Genomic DNA, 23,794 nt, shown 5'->3' with positions numbered 1-23,794 from the left:
CTTCCGAACAGTTAAGAGTGAAAGTACAGGTGTATTTTGACTTGCAGCTATAACCTCAAGAATTTTTCATTTTGCGTCTCTGATGTGCTGTTAATCTGTGGCAGAATGCTTACAGATGAAGATGTACTTTCTTTCCTTAGCACCCACTGCTAGTAGTGGGACTCAGGAGTTTCAGTTAAATTTTTTTCTTCCCCAGCTTGCCTGTTGTTCTGCATGTGAGATCCATTGCATTTTTGATGCAATAGCTTGTGGTACTTAAGGACATAGTGTAGCTACTCCATGCCTTTGAGTTAACAATTTTTAAGTATTTAAATCATGTAGGAAAATGAGAAATGGTTTCTCCTGTGTTTGGAATGACTAATAGCTTTACAGCCATCAAACTGAGCTTGGAATGCCAATTGACCCTTCCTCTTCATATGTCAACTGGTGACAATAAATGAGAACTCTTTCCACCCTTGCCATGAGGTTATAAGACATGGCTATGTAGTAATTATTGCCACTGTATCATTTTTTAACTGCTACAGAAATACAGTATCAGATGCTCAGATGGCATCAATTGGCTAAGCTCCACCGAAGGCAACAAAATGCGATGCCAACTTGTACCAGCTGAGGATCTGGCCCACAGTTAAAAGGAAAAAAAGGGAGAGGCTGCCAATATGGCAGGGAACATATTGAGATTTATGGTAGTGACTTAATCAGTAAGAAGTTCTGCTTGAAATGGTTGTCCCTCTGCACATCCACATTAGTCACTTTAGCTAAAGACATCTGAAGCTCTAATCAACCTGTAAGGGCACGTTCTCACTCTTACATTCTGTTCCTCACTCTCTGCTCTTAAACATCTTGGGGCATCTCACCTCACTCCCTTTCTAATTCATGATCTCTCTTTACAAATCTGCCACAGATTCAGGGCCATACTTTTCTTTTTTCTAACATAATTCTAATTGAATGACCTTATTTTTTCCTTTTTGCTTGTAGTTCTGGTCTTGCTTTCTTAATTATACCTGAAGATGTGGGGAATTTCACACATTGCTCTTGTAACTCTTATATAGCTGTCCTATTTGCATTCGAGTATTATATCAATCCTGATAAGAATAAGAAAATCCGGTTTGCTGCCTTTGTATTCAAATATGTAAGTAATTTTTTAGTTGGAGAAAAGGTGACTGTAGCTAACTTAATGTTTGTAAATTTTTATCTGCTATAAATATGATTGAGTAGCTTGATGGATAGCAATTCTTTTCTCTGTATTACGAAGTTAGTGAATGAAATACTTATGAAAGATGAAATTGCTGTAGAATCTCCCCAACTTTTTTCTCTTTCAGTAATACAGCTAGCATTTAGTTTATAATGAGTGCGGTCTCTAAACTTGCAAGCCATCCCCAGATCTGATATCTTGGTTTTGATTGTTAGTAACATCCCAAGAAAATAATCTTTTGGGCCTGGCAATTTCCATGCTTCTTCCAATCTGTAACAATGATTGTTTGAAAAACTCTGTGATCTGTTCTTGTAATGTGAAGTCAAGGAAAAATCTCTATTCTGCTCTAAAATACCTGCCTTAAAAAAGGTCACTAACTGATTGATGACTTGGAATTTGACTTACTATATATAATGTCAGCAACTTTTGGATTATAACCTAAAATACATATTTAAGCAGGATAAACTTTCAGAAGTAGAAGTATTTGACTATCTAAAGCCTGCAAAGTATGTTGAGTTTTAAACATGTAATGAATTTGCTCTGTGCTCTAACATACAGAAAAATAAAGTAATCATTAAAACATCTCCAGATATAAAGCTCAGCTGAAATTTTTAAGAAGTTTCAAAGGATGCTTTGAATGACACACAGTCTCTTACCATGATATATTTTCCTGCACTTCAAAGTAAGAGTGAATATTCTGTGGCAGCTGTATCATGTAGGTGCTGAAAAGAATGTCAAGGAGGCAGGTCACAATGTTCGTCTCTTTTTCTTTTAGTTTCCTAATTATCGTATGTTTCACAGAATGCAGTGCTACCTCAGGTGGAGAACTGTTGCCTGTCTTAGGAAAAAATACAGGACCAGCACATGTCTTACTGAGGTCCATGAAAAGATTTATGTTTCAACCAACAGTTGCAAATTTTAACTTAAAGCGTGTAGTATCCTCAAATCTGGTATGATAATTGTTGTTGAATCACTTAAAGAGTACATACAAACACTTGGCAATATTATACTTACAAGAAAGATATGTTTTGCATTAAAATATTGCCACAAGCATTTGAAGCAATACTTATTCCTATATTCTCGATGGTTTTTTCTTTTTTTTTTTAGAAATTCCAGTGCACTTTACAAATTTCTAAATGATAATATATTTTTTAAAGAAGCTTGAAGTGCTCGATAGATGGGGAAACTGAAACACAGAACAGTTAAGTAACTTTCTCAAAGTTTTAAGATAATTCATTGCTAAGCTAGGGGTAGATTATCTCTTAGCATTGAATGTTTTGTGCACTACTCCTCTGTTCACTGTGTTAAAGAATGCTACAGTACTTTTAAGGTGCAGTTTAAAGAAATGCAACTAGTGGTCTCATTTTACAAGTTTACAAGTCTCTGGAAGAGCACTTGTTTAGCTGAACATCTTCATTTGCCATCCTGACCTTTTATAAAAATTAAGTTTTTATACACAAACCATGCAAAAGAGAAGATTGAATACCATCTCTGACCTTGATTGCAGTCTAAATCAGAGGGCAGAATCTGCCTAAGAAATAGACTTGAAATTTTTATAAATGTACTTCAACCCTCCAAATACCGCTTCCTGTATGTTGGACCAGAAGGTTAGTAGGAGATGGTTGTCCCTAGTTATAAATAATTGTGACAACTAGCAGTACAGTTCACTTGAAAGAACAGTTAAATCTTGCTTCAAAATGCATCCTAACTATGAAAATGACAGCCTGTGTGGTGCTGTGGATGGAGGGCAGCTTGTAGTGCTATTCAGAATAATAATATTTGCTTATATCTGCTTAGAATATCCCAGAGTTTCGTAAATATCTCCTAGAAAGTAATCTGATGCTTTTTTTTTTTTTTTTGCTGTTATTTAGGAGCACAAGGCGGCATAGTTTGTAAGAAGTATGAAGTCAGGTTATAGCATTTCTGGGGCAGGATGTTTAATTGGTATTCTTGTAAAATTACTTTTACCTTACAATGGAGTGTTGATGATATGCTTTGTGGTCTTGCTGGCTCTGGTGAAGACTATGATTAATACAGTTTCTTACTTTACAGAAGCCACTAAAGAGAAGGATACATTCTTCTTTCAGACTCCTCTAAGCTTTCCTGAGGTGCACAACCTTGATGTAATTTAAAAGAAAGTTTCAATTTAGAGAGAGGGTAATTTCATCCTAAGATTGTTGCCAAAATAGTGACTCCTGGTCTGTTCCGCAGTGTCTAGGACCCTTAGAGTTTAAAGAGAGTCTTTTGAATTACTGTTGTCATTGAAGTCCATCACACATTGGGTACCTCCTGTTCTTGGACAACCTAAGAAATGTTTTTGCCTGTCACTTAGTCACTGGCAACTGTGGAGACAAATCTGAGTTGCGTTTACCTTAGAGTCCTTCCTAAATGTTCCCATGGTTCTCATGCCAATGTTAGCCTGAAGGGAGACATCCTCCAGCAACTGGAAAGACACAGCCCTTCCTACCAATGGAGGCCATAGTATTACTTCTGGTGACAAGTGGCGTTATGTGTATATATGGCGAGAGTTATTTATCACCTTTGGTCCTCCAAGCTAAATAAATCTACATGTTGAGCAATGGAATGAATAGCCGGTGTCTTTTGAGATTCTAATTCTTTTAGATGAGATACGTTTCTGTAGTCATCATCTCTTTACCGGAGGGTCATGTTTTTTTGCCAAGTAATGGGATGTATTGGGCGTTGACAGTATGATTCCTGTACTGGATTGTCAATAGCTCCACATCTGTAGAGCTGCTTAAGTTCTTTAACCTTAAGAACATTCCCCTTAAGAATGTTAAGGGGCATCAAAAGTTGTGTTATCTCAGGCACAGAGAAGGAAGGATGTATCCCGTATCTAACATAGAGAACCATGAAGAAACATGTCTCAAGATCTTGGTACCGATCACATGAGCACAGCTGAAGAGATTGCCAGTAAAATAGCCTCTTGGAGCTTCATTACTGTGTATGCTTCCTGAAGTCTATGCAGAAAAAATGTATAAGAAGATTTACTGCTGTTGATATTTTATGTGGAAAGAATTGGTCTTCAACTCAAGAAGAAAATAGCTTTAAAAAAAGCTGAGAAATGAGCTTATGTTGAACATTTCTATAGAATTTATAGTCTTTTACTCTCCAGCCTCTTGTCTGCACTAGAATTGTTCATTATTTGTCTGATGGAATGTAACTTTAAGTCCTACTTCATGAACTAGTCTTCTAGTCAAGCACCTCACACTTACTTTGGAGGCAGAGCTCTGACAGTAGATAAACCAAAACTCAACTATGTTGGCCTTTTTCTGCTGGGGGATTTTTAGCAGCAAAGAGAGATTATTTGGGTTGTTTAATGCCCTTTCCACTAGAGACCCAACAACATACAGGACACTGTAATTATTCTTTGCTGAAGAAGCTCCAATGCATCCTTCACTACTAGGAAATTCTGGATCAAAAGATCTAGTGGATAACAGTGTAAAGTAAGATAGCACCTGAACGCTTGTTAGAGAGCTGACATTTCTGCCTTGTAGTTGTATAGGTGTCACTGGACCACTAACTGACAAAAGCAGTATAATGACTAACTCCAATTCAGGTTTAGATGAGAACATCAAACCACTTAATGCTGGGTAAGACACCTCTAGACTTTACAATATTCAACTGGTGCCTAACCCATAGCAAAATTATCCACAATAATTACATGCTGCCACAAGCGATGTTGAGACTCGCTTTAGGAGGAAAGCAGTTGCTTTGCTCGGGGAAATTTAGATTAGATGCAAAAGTGGATTTTTCATAAGGCCTTGTTTTTACCTAGCTATGACTGTTTCCTTAGCACAAGTGAAAACTTTACACATTTTAGCTCAAACTGTACTCTACTAAGCCTCCCACATTTATACCCATCTTCTTGGCAGTCATCCCAAAATATGTTTGGGTTGAGGCATTACACATTACATTTGGTGAAGCTTTAGCATTCCCTGTTGCTCACATCAATCCTTATTTCTGTTTGCTCTTGTAATTTACAGTTAATGAAAATTCTAAGTTTACCTTTGTTTTTGTTGGCATCTGTACAAGAGAACCCTTTAGCCTTTTCAGCCTCCCATCCAATTGGAAAGCTGAATCCAAAACTGAAGGTAAAACCTCTCATCTGAGCAGTTTCATTTTAGGCAGAAACCCTTAACACACATGTCAGCATGGCAATTATTCTGAATGAACAGGGAAATAGCCTTGGTCAAGGACTGACCTGTGCCTGCTCTTGTAAGCAGGCTCCTAAGTAGCAGGTAGACACCAGACTAGTAGCTGATCATGACATCAGAGCACCAGATCTTAATGGCCATCTGGTTAATGTCCTTAACTAGTTCCTGCTCCTGCCTGAAATTAACAGGAATTCGCCTGATTACCAGTGTGAGAATGTGGCTAATAACAAGCTCATACTGATGACCTTAACACAGTGTAGGCAATATTGACAAAACAAACCATTCTGGAGTTATTGCAGTCTTTGCTAAAGAGCCTGTTAAAAATTGCCTCACAGATTTTCGGTTCAGGAAACTGTCTACCTACAGTACCACCTGTGTGTTGAGCTGAGCTTAGAACGTTAAGCAGGCTGTAAACACATGTTATATACATAATTTCTATACATATATAAAATGAGATAATTTTATGATTTATATTATGCCACTAAATACACTTATTTGACAGATGGTTTTAAGCATTAATATATTAAAAATTAATACACAGCTATCAAATTATTTTTAAAGCAAGCTTTAAAATGCCTCCTTTTCATTTATTTTTGGTGCTCATTACACGTTCTAAATCATTGCTTGTTCTGAAACATTACCTCTTAGATTAACAAAATATTTTGCAGGTGAGCAGTACTGACAAACGTAGAAAAACATGTAACTCAGTTGCATATTTCTGAAAAAGCGAGTCTTCACAAAAGCAAGCCTGACCAAGCCTTTCTGCATCAGCTTATAGTGCTACGTACAAGCCATTTTTCTCATGCCATGAACTGACAGTAGGAACTTGGATCACATTTTAGAAGTTCATTTGCTGCTTTCTGGTTCTTCTTGTGTTGCCATTGCAGAGGCTATGCAGTCTGACATGCTGGAGGATAAGGCACGGAAGAAAAGCACTGTTTGCACCTGTTTAAAATCTCCAGTGCTTTGTGTGGTTCCTGGGCAACAGGCAGGAATCCTGAAAAGCTAGGCTGCACTTGCTCAATTGTTGCTGGCAGCTGTGACTTTGAGAGAGCACATAGCAGCTCGTTAGCAGGTTGCTTGTGTTACGTGAGGTGCAGTGAGCACGGCAAACTCTTGAGCTGAGCTCTCTGCCTGTGCTGCCTAGAGTCGAGGCTGCATTGCCTGGGTTGCAGACTTGGCCAAGGAAAGCATTATAGTGATGTAAGGTGAGTTCCTCATTGGTAAAGGGGCAGGGAGGTGAGGCAAGTAGATGTGATTCAGTGTTACTGATGAGAAAGGGGAAATGGTAGCATCGGTTCTCTGTACCAATGGGTGCTATTTTCTTATGGGTGCTATAGCAGTTAACGGCCTTTCAGAGCATATTTGCAGTTGTGCACCATAGCAGATGCAGGGGATAACGTGTTTGTATATGCGCGCACACGCACATGCACACCCGATACGTGCATTGCAGTGTAGAAGTATAAGATGACTTCATGGGATAATTTTAAATTTCATCATGAGCTTTGATTTCTGGGTCTTGTTGTTTACTTTGAGGAATCAGAATCAAATCAATCTTTGCAACCTTGATCTTGGCCTATTTAGGTGGTGTCCAAGCAGCAGGTGCAATCACGCTGCAAGTCTGACTGGCAAATTCAGACTATTTCATCTTCCTATCTACTCAGCTTGTGCTTCTTGGCTCAGATTAAGCATCTCTTTGCTCTTGTAAAAGGGAGTTAGTATGTTATAAATCTACTTAAGCAAAGTGCAAAGCTACAGCACTGTTACGATCTGTTGAAATCATCATTATGAGACAGGAACAGATCTCCCATTATCCGGAGATGTGTTTACACTCTATACTGGTTTAGCCCTGGAAGACTGATCTGTAGGCCAGTCTCTTCATTATATTTGTATCAGAGATCTCCTTCCTACAGCTCCAGAAAATCTCCTTTAGACACACAGTGCAAATATTGACAGCAGAAGTTATTAACCCAAGATGAAGAAAAAGCAGAAGGAAATCTGCCTACTAAGCAAATTAGATATACTCAAGAAAGACAAGGGCCGTTTAACACAAAGATATGAATATAACCACTTGCTCAGAAAATCCCTAGCCAGTGGTTTGCCAGCAACTGGGACGATTTAATGGAGGGCAACAAGATGCCTCGTTTGCCCTGCCCAAATATTCAGTAACTGACTGACCTGACTAACATCAGAGACATGCTGTTGGGCCCTTCTCTATGGTCTGCAATGGGACAGGATGTAGACGTGGTTGATTTTCAGCTGAACCATGCTCCAGCAACGTGCTCCGGTGCTTATCTATTGTTTACTTCTTTGACTGAATAAAAGAAAGTACTAGTTGTCAGGTACTGAGGGTAAATGTGATAAAATTAATAGAAACCAGAGTATGACATAATCAGGTGTATTTGGCATGAGTCCTTTGTTTTGTTGTGGGCTGGACCAGAACTTCGTGTTTCCTCATGTAGAAAATGGGGTTAATCGGTGTTTGTATCTCATATTGCTATATAAAAGCAGTATACTGTAAACTTTCTTTTCATGGTTGTCCTGTGTTTATCTGTGGTCACTTTGTTTTCTGTCTTAAACTTCGATAATACTCTTTCTCACCATGGAGGTCCTTCTGAATTCATCATCTGACAATAGTTTGGCTATCAAATAACAGAAAGGAGTAAACTGAGATATGTATGTAGGTCTGTGTTCTTTTTTGCTGTCTTTTGGCAGGAAGGCTGGAAACTGGACCACAGAACTTGCAAGTTGACATCACTTCAGTCAAGACTCTTTTTTTTTTTGTTTGAGAACAGTATAAATAGTATATTATTCTTTAGGAAAGTACTTGTGATCCCTTTGGTTGGCCTTATTTAATGCTGTTCTTGATACCATCTCCTCACTGCAGTGAGAGAATTGCAGATTTCCTCCTCCTCTGCAGGTAGAAGAAACACAGAAATTAGGCAAATTCCTCTTAATCCTACTTCACTGTTCCTAAAATTCACAAAAATGAAATCTGTAGGACTCTGTTAGTTTAGATCATGTCCTTAGATGGTGATAAAAATGGTGCTGCACAGCACATACAAGCTACAGGCTGGATGTTTATGAAACACATGATAATAGGTGTTGTATTTTCTTGTGTACTGATTCATTTTATGTAGACTGTATAGCACCAAAAACACCCACTCACAAATAAAGTGCAATAGAAAAATGGCATTCAAATGTTAAGGGTATGACTTAAACACTTGCAACCAAGTACAATAAAATTGAGACACTCATTCTATTTGGAAATCATACTGTTGTCTCAGGTGTTCCAGCTCATGTAATAGAAAGGACAGACTGCAGTAAGAGGATTATGTGAGTTGCTGTACGTAGGTACGGTAAGATGAATGCAGTAGCATCAAATTTTAGTGGAGAAATGTTTGACAGGAGTCTCTCTTTAATTTCTAACTTGAGACCACCATGGTTTAATTCATTCTGTAAATTACTCTGATGTTTTTAACATCCCCAAGTGCTGACAGTCTGCAAAATAAAATGTCTGCTCTCTCAGAATGGCATACTTGCTTTGTTGCAGGAGAGTATGTCTGCATTCATATGCCATGCCAGATCTTTCACTATTTTCCCATGAATAGTGTTGCAGAGGAAGATGTGCTTCTGTGGGACCCTTGTTGTGCAAGAAGAGCGTGGATTATTCAGGAATATCAGTGCCTTGAACACATTAGTGTGACAACAACTCTGAAGTGGCTGCATTATTATTTGAAGATCCTGAGGAGTTTTACTGGCTTGAAAATGGTGTTCAGATGTGACCCAAGTTTGAGGGGGGAGAGGAAAGAAAAACAAGTCTGTTTTCAGGGACGTGAGCATGGGGAGAGCCCGTCCTTTCACCTTGGAGTCTCCCATCTTTTTTTGAATTATTATTTATTTATTTTTCAACCTTGTTTTCCACACTGCAGCTTCTGCATGTATAGACAGTGGAACATAAAGATACTTCAGAGACTAGCATTCGTTCTACTGTGTAGTTCCACCATTGCAGCAGGTGGTGAGTGACTCCTGTTGTTGCATTTCTGCTCCTTAAGATTACTCAGAGCCTGGTAAAAGTCCACCTTAGCACTTGGATACAATGCTAGCTGTCTTTGACTTTTACCTTTTGGAATGGTTTATTATAGTAAGTCCCAAATGGAGGTAGAGAAAAAGAAGAGAGGCCAAAGAAAGAGATACAAAAAATCATGTAATAAAGCTGCATTGATAGATGATACAAAACTAAAAAAAATCAACTAGACGCTGACCTTTCCTTCTGAACTGCACACTCCTCCCTTCCTGGGCTTCCCAAGTAGCCATCCTGTATTACCATCAAACTTTGTCATTGCTCCAGAACCTGTGCAGCACTAGATAACGTTATTACTCCACTCTTCATTGTGTATGAGTTACAGGTTGTCTATTCTGCCTAGTCAGTGATGGGTCATATCTTTGAGTTGTCCATCAAATGTGCCTAACTGCACTAACAAGGCTTTAAATGAAAGCAGAGTCCAAAGACAGGTCTGGGCACTGAAATTTCTGTGTTACAAGAATGATGCAGTGATCGTGTCTGGGCTAAATCTGCAAGTGTTAGCTGTGTTATTGTTCTGCTGTACTTTTTTATGCTGTTACTGATGTACACAGAAACTTCATAGTAAAAAATTCTCCTAAGAAACCACTCTTAGAAAACAGGTTTGCATGGGGTAAGTTTTTTTTCTTCAATAATGGGAGATATCCTTGCCCAGTCTAGATGTGGCTTCAGCTTGTTTTTTTAATCCAAATTCTTTTTGGTGTCAGCTCAGCTACATTGACCATTATCCCAGAGAGGTGAGGCTCATTGTTCTAATTGATACAAGTGGGCCCAGGTGGGGGTAGTTAGAGCCTGAGACCAGTCAGGTGGTATGAGCAAAATCCCCTCCACATTTGAGATCTAGTACCATGATGGAGAAGCTGGTGGTGCCTAAGATTGTAATGTTCTTGTGGTTAAGTTGTATGTTTGATTTCTGCTCAGATTGTTATGTTACATATGTTTGGTGCATGGATTTTCATGTATTAGAGGAAGGGGGGTTATATTAAAGAAAAAGCTTCCTTTCAAAGAAAAAATGTCATCTGGTTACTCCAGCCTTGTAGATTTTGCCAATGATGAAAAAGTTAGTCATGTATTTCTTCCTGTGTCAGGATGTACTAGATTCACCTAGCAGCTAGAGATACATGCATTAGCCACCAAGTGGAGAAGTACTTACAAGAGAGAATGCAGGATTGTGCCATGCTTCTGATATGCTGTAGCTCTAAAATGAAAACTCTGATAATACTAACAACATGCATGAAGAAAAATCATTTTTTATAGGAATTTTTTGTGGAAATGGTTAAAGCAAACTTGGAATTCTTTGAAGGTGTAGTTTTTTGTGTAGGGGATGGCAGGATATTATGCTCTTCTAACAAACATCTATCATTTCATCACTATTTACTCAGCTCCTTGATCATCCTTCTCCATTTCTGAGCTACCTTTATGTCGGTAGCTGTCACTGAAGACTTTCACTTACTCCTTTGTATCTGACAAAGATTCTAAACAGGGCAGATTCTGGTTGTTGACTTTGAGAGTAGATTTTAGCCCAATTTACACAGATAAGGTTTGGCGTGCTATCCTATCCCAAGTGTCTGTTCAGTGAAAAACATGCCGTTATCTGCGCCTCCTGTAATTTTGTTTGCCAGCAACCTGGCAAGCAAAACTCTTTTCAAGTCCTGACCTGGCTGATGGCTATTTGATGGCATAGAAAAAGAGGAAATAAATAACAGTTACAGTAGTAAAAAAAAAAAAAAAAAAAAAAAAAAAAAAAACAACACCCATGAATTGGGTAAGGATTTAAACTAACATCCTACAGTTTGCTATCAACTTCAAGAATCCCAGTGAGCTGTACTTCTAACCACCACATCTGTTCTATACCTGTGCAGTAAAGGTTACAATCTTCACTTAGCCTGGCAATAACACCATTAAAAGTTACAGGAATGGGTCAGATGTTGCCTGCTATAGTCTTGTAGCCACAAGATATCTTCCCCTTCGTAGCAATCTGGCTGCAGTATTGTTGTACGTAACCCATGCTGATGCTAATAGCAGTATGAATTGTATACATCTTGCACATCGGTTTCACTGTCTTAAAAAATGAAGAGGTTTTTTTTTTTCTTTTTCCCCTTCCTTTGAAGTTTTAAAGCAGAACTTGCTGGTGACCCACTTTTGCTAACAGTTCTCTTAACTAACCCCTGTACTCACTTATACTTTTTTTTTCCCTCTTCCACCCACTGTCTGTCTAGCCTGGTTTAAAATTTTTATATATGTACTTTTAAAAAATTGATTAGTTGGAGAGCTGCCCGTTCTTCTGCGCTGTATAATAAGGATTTAAAAACTGCACACTGAATTCTGTATAGTGTAATTAAAACTGACCCAGATTTGGACCTGAGAACACCAGGACTTAGCCAAACTTGCCATGAGCTGAGTTCTGATGGCAGATGGGAGCTAATGAGGACACACTACACTCCAGAATTTCCCAGCTGCTTGGCCCCTTTTTGTACAAACAAGGTTTGGAGTGAAGTCCCAATCCCAAGAGCATGTTCAAGCAAATGTACTGCACCCAGTGCTTTGGGAAACGAGGCAGTGCTGTCAGCCTGCTTCAGTGAATTTTTGAGGTGCTATTTCCAAAGTGTTTTTACTGTGTATCCCAGTGTCATGCATATGTTGTCTCCCAGCTTTCATCTTATCCTATGCTGAGTGTGATCAAATGCTTCAGACCCTTTCTGAATATCCTCCCCCAGTTTCAGTCTGAGGACTTCCATCTTAATTTAATGGAGTGTTAAAATCCCAAAGTACTGGGTCTCCCTTCGACCCGTGGTTCCCGTTTGTGGATTCAATGTCCCAGGACTATTCAGGCAGATGTAATTGAATCAGTTTGAAGCAGCTGTAGCTGGCATGTGGTTTCTCAGATTGCTAGCACCTGCTTGGTTGGTTTGGGGTTTTTTTTGTTTGTAACTCACTAGAGTGAAAATGGTGCCAAAACCAGCATTGGTCTTGGAGCTGATAAAGCACTCCAGATCCTGTATGCCTTTGCCCTTCTAGCCTAGCCATCTCATTAATGCTGCCTGCAATAATGTTGTTGGTAGTGAGCAGAAACAGGTTTATGCTTTTCCTCCAACTGCCTCCCTCCCCTTCGAGCCAGTGCGCTGCCAATGCCGACTCTCTTCTTCATAAGCAGTAAGTCTTAACTGTGCTCAGGTGTACAGAGCGTCTGTGCCCTCCTTAGAAAATTGGGCAGCCCATGGTTTGCTGTATCTGATGCATGCACCAAATTTATCTACTGCTCTAACAGTCTAACTACTGGCATCGCAAAGTTACTGTTAATGTCTAACAAATGACCAAGCAGCCCTGGCATGTTCCATTCAATATTTCAGTTCACTTCCTCTGGTGTGGTGTCCATAGGGTTTTGGTTATTATGTTCCTACTGCAGACTAAGTTTTAATAAGGAAAGATTTCAGAAGGAACTATGAGTCACTTGGTAGCCTGTCTGTATCGTGTGATTTATCATAATCAAAGTTCAAATTAAACACAAAGGTTCACTTGGCCAAATATAGTAACAAAATGTAGGGGTATGGTTTTCAATGTGATATTACAAGATGGCATATTGAAACATTTTTTTTAATATATCCTTCTACTGACTTCCCTTTACTTTGTCCCTCCCTTTCTTGCCCCAGAAACAAAGAGTAGTTTGACACAAGAGTAGTTATTATCTCTTATTTCTTTTATTTTTCTTAAATATTTGAGTAGGTTTCTATATTGCAGAAATTCCTGTATTACCTTATTCCAGAGCCTCTTTTATTATTTTTTTCTTCTTCTTCCCCTCTCCCCTCATTTATTGGGTGTTACCACATATTCCTGGAGCCAAGCGGGCCTTGTTGTGCAGCCTCCTGCAAAAGCTGTAAAAACTGCTGTTGTTGGCAATTAAAAGTCAGTTCAACTAAGTGTTCCAGGTGATTCTGAAGCAGTTTTTTCCTTCTCCTTTTAACCTGTATCTCTTATTTATATTGCACATTGAAATGTTATGTGATTTGCCTGTAGATATGTTTATGATGTAGGCAGAGTTTCTCCTCCCGTGGAATATTCCATTGCTTCTCCAGCCAACAGGCCAGTCTGCATCTCTCTGCGTTTTGTTGAGTTCAGGCATTTCAGGGCTGTTCTTGAAGGCAACTCTAGTGTCCAAAATACACTTTTGATTCAGTGGAAATGAGTGCCTGTTGAAATATATAGAGTGAATCGTTGCTGCTTTTTCAATGAGTGCAGTGTAGAGGAGATGCCCCCTTTATTTTTTTTACAGTACAGAAGACTACTACTTTAAATTGCCTTAATTATGCTTAGATACAAGTAATACAAGGTAGTTTATCAGACTGTCTGTGGAAGTGATGCAGCTAAACACTTTTATAGTTGTCTAATGGAAATACAAAGGGAAAAAAGCCCCTGGAATTCCAATCAAGCCAGAATTGTTTTTACTAATCCAGTAAGGTGAGGTCATCACTTGATTTTTCTCTTGTCCTGTTGTGATCTGTAGTGTTTTGTTTGTTTGTAGGCTTGTTTTGTTTTCTTTCCACCCATGCTCCTGCTTTTCTTCTCCTTTCTGGTTAGTCTCTCAAACTGTCTACCAATAAAAACATCCATTTGTAATGATATCATTTGCAGCTCTTTGTGGTCTGGAAGTGCTGCAGCTACAGATATCATCTGCTGAATTAAATGTCAGCCATCAATTCAAAGAGGAGAAGTTACTAAGGCGTAAACTAAGGAATGGCTAAAGACTGTGGCTCTCAATTCTAGGGATGTGGTTGTAAAGTGTTTTTGCTATAAGCAGCAACACCTGTGAATTAAATAATGTTGAATAAACGTGGAATATTTCTGTTTCTCAAATGTTTTGAGTACCCAGCATTTTTGGTGAGATCAGTACAGTGAGTATAGCGCCCATGGATATCTAAATAAAGAGCAATAGCAAATCAGAAAGTGTTGTGTGTATGAAAAAATACTTGTTATTGTTGGGGTTGGGGGGGGAGGGGCATGTAACAGGCAAAAAGTAAGTATGCAAATATCTGTCGTATGGTTTCTTGGTGCCATTTGTACCCAGCCAGAACAAGAAAGCATCTGCCACTTTTATGGTTGTCTTGAAAATAAATATAGTTTTAGGTCAGCAGCAACTGCTAGCTGACATCTTTTATTCCTAGAATGCTTTTTTTCTTGTGCTGAAGTTTACTTTAGAAATGTAGGCACTAAATAATTGTGAATTCTACACTAAGTACAAAAGGTAGTAGAAAACCAACAGTATTTATGTCTATAAGAAGTTTGTGGCATAAGTGAAGACAAAAATATATACATATTCTTTTCAGTCTGCTAACATTATGACTACATGAGTTGTGAATTAAGTAGTGTTTGTAGTGCTCAACCATCCTTTTTATACATTTAATTTTAAGGTCTTGGTTTAGAGAGTCTGTGCGTCTCTTAGTTGGATACAGTTAACTGATCAATTTTATGTGAAGTGTGCTTGTTTTTTTGCACATGGAGTAGAGCACTTTCCAAACTAAGACATTTAAGTGACTAGCACAGGAGGGTGGCAGAGAGGACAACAAAGGAAGTTAATAAATTGATAATGAAATGGGATTATAGAGGATTGAGTATGGATATTAGAACCGTTTCAGACATACTTTTTAATCACCTCCACTCTGCTCTGATTCTGTCTAGAGGCACCACCCTGAAATGTATTGTTGGGTATTTGGAAATAGACCACTTGATTTTTGGCTCATCGGCAAGCATGTCTGCATCCTTGACAGAGGCCAAGAGGTTAAACGAATGGTAGAGATGAGATTCTTCTGTTGCCATGCAGCCGGCCTCTAGAAGAACCTTTAAGTAAATTGACAAAAATATTTGGAAAACTGTACTGTGTCTGATCTATGAACAAAACTTTTATTATCTGGGCTTTTCATTCCATCACTGAATTCATAAACATACAAAATTAAGAAGTCAGTGAACAATTTAACACTAATGTGAATATAAGAGGTACCGTATTGTGCTTAAAACTAACAAAACTGTGTCAGGGAATCAAACTAATAAGAGGAGGTGCTAAGAAAAAGGGAATAAACTCTTAATCTCGAAAGGTTTTCAAGAAGAAATCCCACCCCAGTTCTTTCTATTGTCAGCCAGGCAATGTCATGAAAGAAGTCTTGTGTGGGGCACATTTACTCCTGTCCACTTCCCTAAGCTTCAGTTTTTCCTTTTCCCCAAATTCCTTACTCGACAACTGGACAGAAGGCTATGCTGAATTAAATTTTATTGTTCTGGTGTTCTCCATCCATTTGCAATGCACATAATCAGGAATTCAGCTACGTCCCAAGAAACCTGTTTAACCTAATGAGAGCAAATGGCAATGGGTGTTCCTTACTCAGGACAGCAGTGCCAACGTTTCTGCTTAATTGGGACATACTTGGCTGGTTCCAGTGCTTCAAGTGGTTTTTAAACAGGTGTTTAATGGGTGTGGAATTCTGAACTCTGCCCTTTTGATACGGAAGTTGGCAAATAAAGATTAACAGAAATAAAAAGATCTAATGCAGAATAAATATTTTTTATCTTTGTACATTTATTCAGCATAATTTTTACTTTATCTTTTAAGTCGCAGGAGGGTGGGGAGGTGTTTCATCTCATAATTGAGAAAGTCCATTAAATAGAACAACAGGATGTCTAACAGGGTGTCCTAATTAAAATTACCCTGTAATTTGAACAAAACATTCGTTTGTATGTAGCTAAAGCTGACCTAAACCCCATCTAAATCAGGAAAAATTATTACACAAATTTTTTTCTGCTGAAAATGAAACTTAGCATTCTGCCAACAAACAGCATGATTCTGTTATTATACAGTATTCAAGAGTAAGGATTTTCTCTTCAGTGTTGAAAGAATAATGTTCTGAGAAAATTTAAAATGGATTTCTCTCCTACCTCCACACTTTGAGAGTATTCATTCATGGTTGCATTTCTGTGGTATTTTGAAAGCAGTTTTGTTCTGTGCATACTGTAAGCCCATCTGAAGCCTTTGGTCATGACTAGCGTACTGGTGAACTAATAAGCAACTGAGATAGCAGCTGCTTAGCAGGACTGATTGGCTCAGGCTTGACTTTGCTATCTGCAACTACACAGTTTCTGACTGGCTTGGAGTGTAAGCTGGGTAATTTTGTTATCTCAGGGAGCATGGGCCTGCATACATAATCTAGGCTGTGTAGACAACTGGATGGGTTTTACTTGCCTGTCTAAAAATGACCTACTCATGCTCTAGCTGTCATGGTTTAAAATGCTGAGGCAAATTCTATTTAGTATAATTTATCAGATCAAAGTGAATGTTTGAAAGAATTTACTAGCTTCAGAAATATTGTTTATGTTTGAAAGGGAAGTCTCAGCATCTTCAGCTTGATAGAACTGCGCAAGTTGCTGCTTCTAGATGTTGCTTCCCAGACACAAAGTGGTGGAATTTTATTTGGTTTTGCTTGGTTTTGGGCAGGTTGGGAAAGGGATGATTTTCAAAAGCACTCAAAGCTGGCCTGAATGTGCTGTTGGTGGATTCAGCTTCAACTTTCACCGTGATTTGAGTGGAAAGAGCATCACACCCTTGTTCCTTTGGATAATCCCACCTGTAATGTCTAATACAAAATGTGATGCGACAGCTATGTGTAAATGCCGTAATTTAATTAGGTGAAGAGGAGCTACTTTCAACTGAATTATTCTTCTGCTTTTACGTTCATAGCTCAATTTCAATGGATTGTGTAACAACAAAAGAAAAGGAAGGGGAAGATCTGATGAACTTACTTTTAGCTCCAAGAAGATTTGTTAAAGTGAAGTTAAAATTTGAGGCTGATGTTTTGGTAATATGCTTTTAAACCAATCAAGAGCACTTGAACAGAAAGTATTCAAATATTGGTAGAATTTAAATTTCTTAGATTCTCTGGAGCAATTTAAAAACCATCAAAACTAATGTAGGCACCTGTTGTAACCTGGAAAAAGTAAAATTAATTTAATCAAGTAGTAGTGATGGTGAGCTGATGATACTGTCATAATTAGATACTAGTAACAGGTATTTGCCAGAGTATTTTATATGAATGTGTGTATATACATATATGTGTTTTAGTGTCAAGGTACACGTGTACGCATGTTTCCAGTGGACAGTTATTTTATAGAGAAAAGTATTCAGTGACATCACAGCAAGAGTATAGGCATGTTGTATTGTTAATGGCTGTATCTTAAAGGCAGTTGAAGGAAAACAGGAGTCTACTGTTGAGGAAATCAGCTAAGCCTATTGTATGGAGGTCACATAACTTGAACATGTATAGATTTTTGTAACAAGCTGTGCAGTCACCCATGGCTAACAGAGTAACTGTAACCATCTTTAGAGCATATAGAAGACTGGAACAAAAACAAATAGTTGTGTGGATGTCATTGCTTCAGAATTTCATATGCTGGTATGTAATGGTATGTATGCAAGCATTATTTCATTATTGTTGAAGGAAAAAAACCACCAATTTATATGTCTGATCTAGTATTCTGCCCTTGAGCCTGGGTCATAATTTGGGTATAAAAATTCTGACTGCAATACTGAAAAGGTGGGTATTGGTTGTTGAGATGATGAAAATGGATGAAGATCAGGTGTCCACGCTAATACTCATAGTTCTTTCAGTTACTGTAATTTCCAAAGATGGTGAATCATCTGTGGGTGCTAACTGGCTAGTGAAGCTCTTACTTAGTGACTCCTCCTAAAAAAATCATAGTTGGGTGATTAGTTGCTGCTAAAGGATCTCTCTTGTAGGGTTTTAAATGTTCCATTTTTTTTTTTCCTGCTAGAGCAGACAGGCCAAAGGAAGAGATTTGGACTGCAGTGTCTTCCATGTTCGGCCGAAATCCAGATACACATTCCACAACCTTCTGCGTAACTGTTTTGCAGAATGACTTTAGAAATGCTGATGGTTAGAAAGTTTAGTTTCTAGTCCGGACAGAATTGATGCTTGTGCTCCAGGAAAGCAGCAAGACAGGTGCTTAGTACTGTAACTATAGAGATGTAAAAGAAAACTCCTGCAATTGATTTCCAGATGTATTTTCTGAAGTCCTTGAAAGATTTTTCAGGAGCTTCTGGATGTCCTGGTAACAGTGATTCTTAATCATGAGCTTTATCATTTGCCTTTGGCAAGAATGCTCAATTCTTTCTCTTTGAATGGGGGACCTTGCCTTATTGCCTCAGGGAAGCATTACTGTAATGCATATCACTTGAGGCTAATTCAACCTGCCACTTGGAAATTGCCCCTGGTGCGGATTGTAGCGATGCACCATTATCTCAAGCTATTTTTCATCAGAAGCAGACTGCGTCTGTTCTGAATGATCTGTATAGCCCACTAGTTTGTTTTAGTTAGGTACTTTTTTACCTATAAAGCCATGATTGGTTTGGCTTCCAGCTATGTGATGAGAGCCTTTCTTCCATGTCATACCAAGACAGCAATAGACATCTCAGGGTGTAGACCACAGCAGCTTAAACTGATCAGTGTTGACAGCGCTCTGTTGCTGTTCCTCCATTTGTATGGGTCTGCTGCCTCCATAGCCCTAAACCCTGAGTTTCATGCCTAGATGTTGAGCTGCAACTGGGAGTTGATGCGGCTGAAAACACATTGAAAAGAAATTTTCATTCAGCTGAAAGCTCCCTGTACCAGATGTTTATCCTGTCCTGGTGCAAGGATGGACTTGGGAACATGTGGCAAGGGGAGAAAAGAGGTGAGGGAAGGGTGGGATTGTGGCAGCTCCAGTTAAAATCAGCTTATATCATAGTGCAGCCACACTCTTAAGGATCTGTGTTAAGGGTCGAGGGACCGAGGTAACAACTCCTCGAATTCCTTAACGGCCCCCTTTGTCTCATTAGAGACAAGAGGGGGTTTAAAAGGGAAGGAAGGAATTCACACCTTGGTCTGCGTTCTAGAAACTGAAACAAATTTTTAATAAACAATAAATCAACACGACTATTCACTACTTTACATATGTGCACAAACCCAGAAAAGAGAAAAAAGGAAAAAACAATGAAGAAGAAAAGACTCAGATAACCAGAGTTCTGTACGGTCCTTTTCAAGGTCAGTGCTCTGGGCAGGCATCCAACGGCGAGGTGGGAGTGAAGCTTCCACCGGCTTCCAGGCGGAGCACAAAGTAAAGTTCTGTCCGCGGCGAAAGGGAAGGAGGTGGGGGAAGGAGCCCCCGCACGCAGCCGATTTAATAGTAGGAGAAAAAATTAAAAGTAGGAGGAAAAAAAAAACCCTCGGCTCTCAGCATGAAACAGCTGAGAGAGTCCGGATATCCTCACCCGGTTCAGCCGGGACAGGACTCACGGCAGAACAGTGCCGAGTCTGCAGTCTTCAGGTTTCAGGCCGGGTCGATCGGCAGGTCGGGCCTGGTCAGGCCTGGTCGGGCCTAGCAGGCCTGGTCCCGGCCTGGTCCCTCGGCAGGGCAGATCCGTGGGAGCCCTCTCTTCGTGCCGCTGCCCGGAAGCCCAGGAGAGCGATCCTCCCCTTGCTTGCTGCTTTTATAACCTTGACACGTAACATTGCACCTGACTCCATTTAGCCAGTTAAATGCGGAATTATTGTACTACATGGAATAATTCTATTTGTCCATTTCCCAAAACAAGGAAGTTTTAGCTCAAACCAGGACAATCTGGAAATAATAACGCAGTGGTTTCAGCAAGATATAGCTGTGAGCACAGAATGTGGTAGGTACAGGAACCATGGCTTTGGAGCTTACTTTCTCCGCTGCTTTCTAAAACCTGTGTTTTGATACACATCAGAAAGTCTGATGATCACACACCTCAACCTTTCCATCCTTGAAAAGGAGAAACGGTATGAGGGCTTGATTAATTTCTTTTATGACGTTTGTTTTCTATATGTCATTAGAAGCAGATCAGATGGGGAAAAAAAGAAAACGTTTTTGTAGGCAGTAGGGAATTTTCCCTTTTGAAAAAGAGCTAAAGCTTCATTAACATTTCAGCCAGCTTTAAGTTAAAATTTGTGTCTGAAAATAATCTATAATGTATTTTGTGCGCCAGTGAGACACATCAGGGCAGTATCAGCATGAGTTTCTTCTATGCACAGCTTGTGAGTGGATGCTGTATCTTCAGTCACAGTGTTACTGTGCCACACATGCTGGGATGAGAATGCCCACCAAATTAACACTTGGTCTTCTGCTGACCATATAAGGCCAGTATACCACATACCACGTAGCTGGCTGGGGCAAAATGAACGGGCAAAATGACTGCAGGGTGCTAAATGCTACACCTGCTTTGTATGCAAGCTAACTTGGCCTAGCACTTTTTAGCATAAGTAGTCCCATTCTATAGATCACAACAGGTCTGCTTACACTGGAGAAGATTTCACTTGTGCTTCTGTAGGACAGGCTCTTATAAAGTGCCGCCAGAGTGACTGTGTCTTCTTTCCCCTGTCTCTTCACCAATGCATGCTGGCACTTTACTTTTTCTGCTGCACTGAGGACGAGTCATTGAGTATGATACCGGGAAGGAGAGAGTTGGGGAGTAAAGCTAGCAGCTCTGGCTATGCAGGCAGTAACAAATGGCAGACTGTTCTGTTTCACTGGTTTTCTCGCGTTTGAGGGTACACAGGGATGTGCAGCATGTAGCCTGGAATCCTACTTTCTTTTTTTCCTGCAGGATTTTTATGTCAGGTCCGCCTGGATTAGGTTTATAGCCATCCTCTGCAATTGGTACTCTTACTGCAAAGCCTTTGGAGAAAAACCCTTTGCTGATGCATATGCTTTTGGTAGGGCCCGTACTGGAGTTCCTTCCAACCGTTTCTAAACGTTTTTGCTTCATGTGAGATCCTAAAGATTCTCTTTTTTCCTCCTCTTTTAGGGAACTAGAGTGCTCAACACATCCTTTACATCCTGCATTTATTGTGACCACAGTCCTTCCCTGTTGTCACAAGCAGAGCACAGCCCTGCTTCCCTTCCTGTTGATTCCCAGTCAGCTACATGGTAAGTTTTCATTATCTCTATACTTGTTGCTGCAAGGTAAAATTCTGGCAGACTCTCTCCAAAACCCATTAGCACTGGACATTGAGGGCAGAGTACTTCATGCCCATCAAAGATCGTTCAGTTGTATTCCAGGCTGACTGCAAGGAAAGGAAGATAGTGTTGAATTAGCATTGGAGCATAGATTGTTATAGGAATAAAATATGAAGTAAAATATGTGACAGAATTAAATCCATCAGTTCTAATAAAGGAAACGGAAGAAAGCAAAGAAATATTGGACCCTTAAATCCCATTAACCAGGCCAGAGAGAGAATGTGTTAAAAGGGAGCTGCACAGTATCTTTTTTCATTGTTTGATGAAATAATCTTTTTCACCCTCTAAGTGGTGTGTTTAAAAATCCTGGTATTTCTGAAACAAAGAGAATACACAACCACTGAGCTAGCTAGTTTTTATACCTTCCTTTTTTGAGTATTGTCCTTCAGTACAATACAGAGCCATTTCTTTGTTCTCACAAGCTAGCAGTTAAATTGTATGTAAATGTATGCAAATTAGATGCTGTCTAATAAAGAGAGTCATTAGATGGAAGAAATATTTAGTTTAGGGGGAGAAAAAAAGACAAGAAAGCAGGTGTATTTTTGCAATAGAAAAATGTAAGATTGCAAAAGCCCCTCAAACTTTGGGTGAGGGCTTTTGATATAGCTATTAAAATATTTTCTGAAAGACTTGCCCTACTCTTGGTCCTTTTTTCTACACATTTTTTTTTAATCTATATGTATGTACATTTCTGTGATCTTTTCTTAAAGCTCACACTGGCTGTGCCTTATATACAGACTTGAACAGACATGTATATATTGTATTCAAAAATATTCGATTTCTTTAAATCATATAGCTATGAATTTACACACATATACCTTGTATTAATGTGGATTTTTTGCTTACTAAGTGTATACAGTTGGAATCTGTGGTAAATTTTATTTTAATGGATTGATTTATTCATCATATGCTCTGACTGGATACCTTTTTCTCACTAAATCATCATCTTCCACTTTATTAACCCCCTCTTCAACAATTTCACAGCTTCGATTCTTCCCCATTTTATTTATTCAATAAATTTCAGTGCCATGTATATTTCCATTCTTTCGCTTGGATTTTCTACCAAGTAATCCCTTTTGAGGTATGAACCTGATTTAAGCCTGAAGCACCTTTCTAAACACGATGAAGCCACAGCTTTACTGTCAGGTGTCAGAGCGCTAAGATGCTAGGAATGTGAAGCTTTGTGTCATCCAAAGCTGGAGATTCCACACCTGTGGATGGAGCATCCATCTAGGCTCTAAAAGATTTTAAACTGATGAACCTTATATTTTTACCACTCCTAAGAGGAGATACAATTTAAGACTTTAATCTATCTACCTTAGAATCTGAGTCCTGCTCTTTCACCTCTTCTGTTTGGGTAGATTAGTATACATAGATGACATGGCCCAGTTCTTTTGAAGTTGTGTTTTGTTTCTGATGGTCAGGTATCATGGTTCAGGCAGGTGAGCCGATAGCTGTATGTCAACTGACAGATTTTTTCCATTGCAGTTTTGTGAGTCTGGAAGTCTAAAGACATATATGTATATGTGTATTAAATATATGTATATAAAAATAATGTTGTTTAAATATTTACATGTAAAGCCAAGGGATTGGCTTCCTTCCCAGAATTACTGGAACTACCTTCCCCAGGAACATTTGGACTTGAAAAATCTCTACAGCAACACTTTTCTACTGAAACTAAACAACTTGTGAAATGAGTGACTAGCTCTGCACCCTTAGCTGTTCAAATGGGTTCTTTAGCTTGGGGTGCATGGGTAATACATTTTCAGTGAATTATGATAAGATTTTCTTTCATTGCTCTTTCCCCCTACATTTTCTCATTGGCTTTTTATATGAGAGAAGCTCTAGCACACTGGGAATATTTTTGTCACTGTTCTAGGACAGATCCATGCAATGTGCTGCATCTGGGCCATGTGCAGTCTGGAGGCAGCAATTCCTCCAGATGCAGGGTGGGCAGACTGATCACTCGGGAGGAACTGACTCCCCGGGTGCCCAGTGTCCAAACCTGAGCAGTCAGGAGAGAGAGCATAAGATGTGTTTGCTACCCAGTGACCAGTGTAGTCAGTCGTTGTAAGGAAGTGGTGCACGGTGACTGTTTCAGGTGCTCTTGAAGGTGTAATAGAGTATGTAAGGTGAAGATTTGTAAAATCACAGAATGCTTTGGATTGGAAGAGACTTTTAAAGGTCAGCTAGTCCAACCCCCCTGCAGTGAGCAGGGACATCTTCAACTAGACCAGGTTGCTCAGAGCCCCATCTAACCTGAATTTG

The 23,794-nt window shown here is 39.2% G+C and overlaps 1 long non-coding RNA gene across 1 annotated transcript in view; it reads left to right on the top strand.

Moving 5' to 3' along the window:
* The window catches only part of LOC104490137, a 97,718-nt gene extending 76,282 nt beyond the window's left edge, over window positions 1-21,436 (top strand). Inside the window, exon 3 of the long non-coding RNA XR_727770.1 lies at window positions 21,315-21,436. This is a non-coding gene — a long non-coding RNA (uncharacterized LOC104490137). The remainder of the gene's footprint in view (window positions 1-21,314) is intronic.
* The last annotated feature ends 2,358 nt before the right edge of the window (window positions 21,437-23,794 follow it).

Source organism: Buceros rhinoceros, unplaced genomic scaffold (assembly GCF_000710305.1).
Source record: "Buceros rhinoceros silvestris isolate BGI_N320 unplaced genomic scaffold, ASM71030v1 scaffold7433, whole genome shotgun sequence".
Taxonomy (NCBI): domain Eukaryota; kingdom Metazoa; phylum Chordata; class Aves; order Bucerotiformes; family Bucerotidae; genus Buceros; species Buceros rhinoceros.
This window is presented reverse-complemented; position numbering and strand designations above follow the sequence as displayed.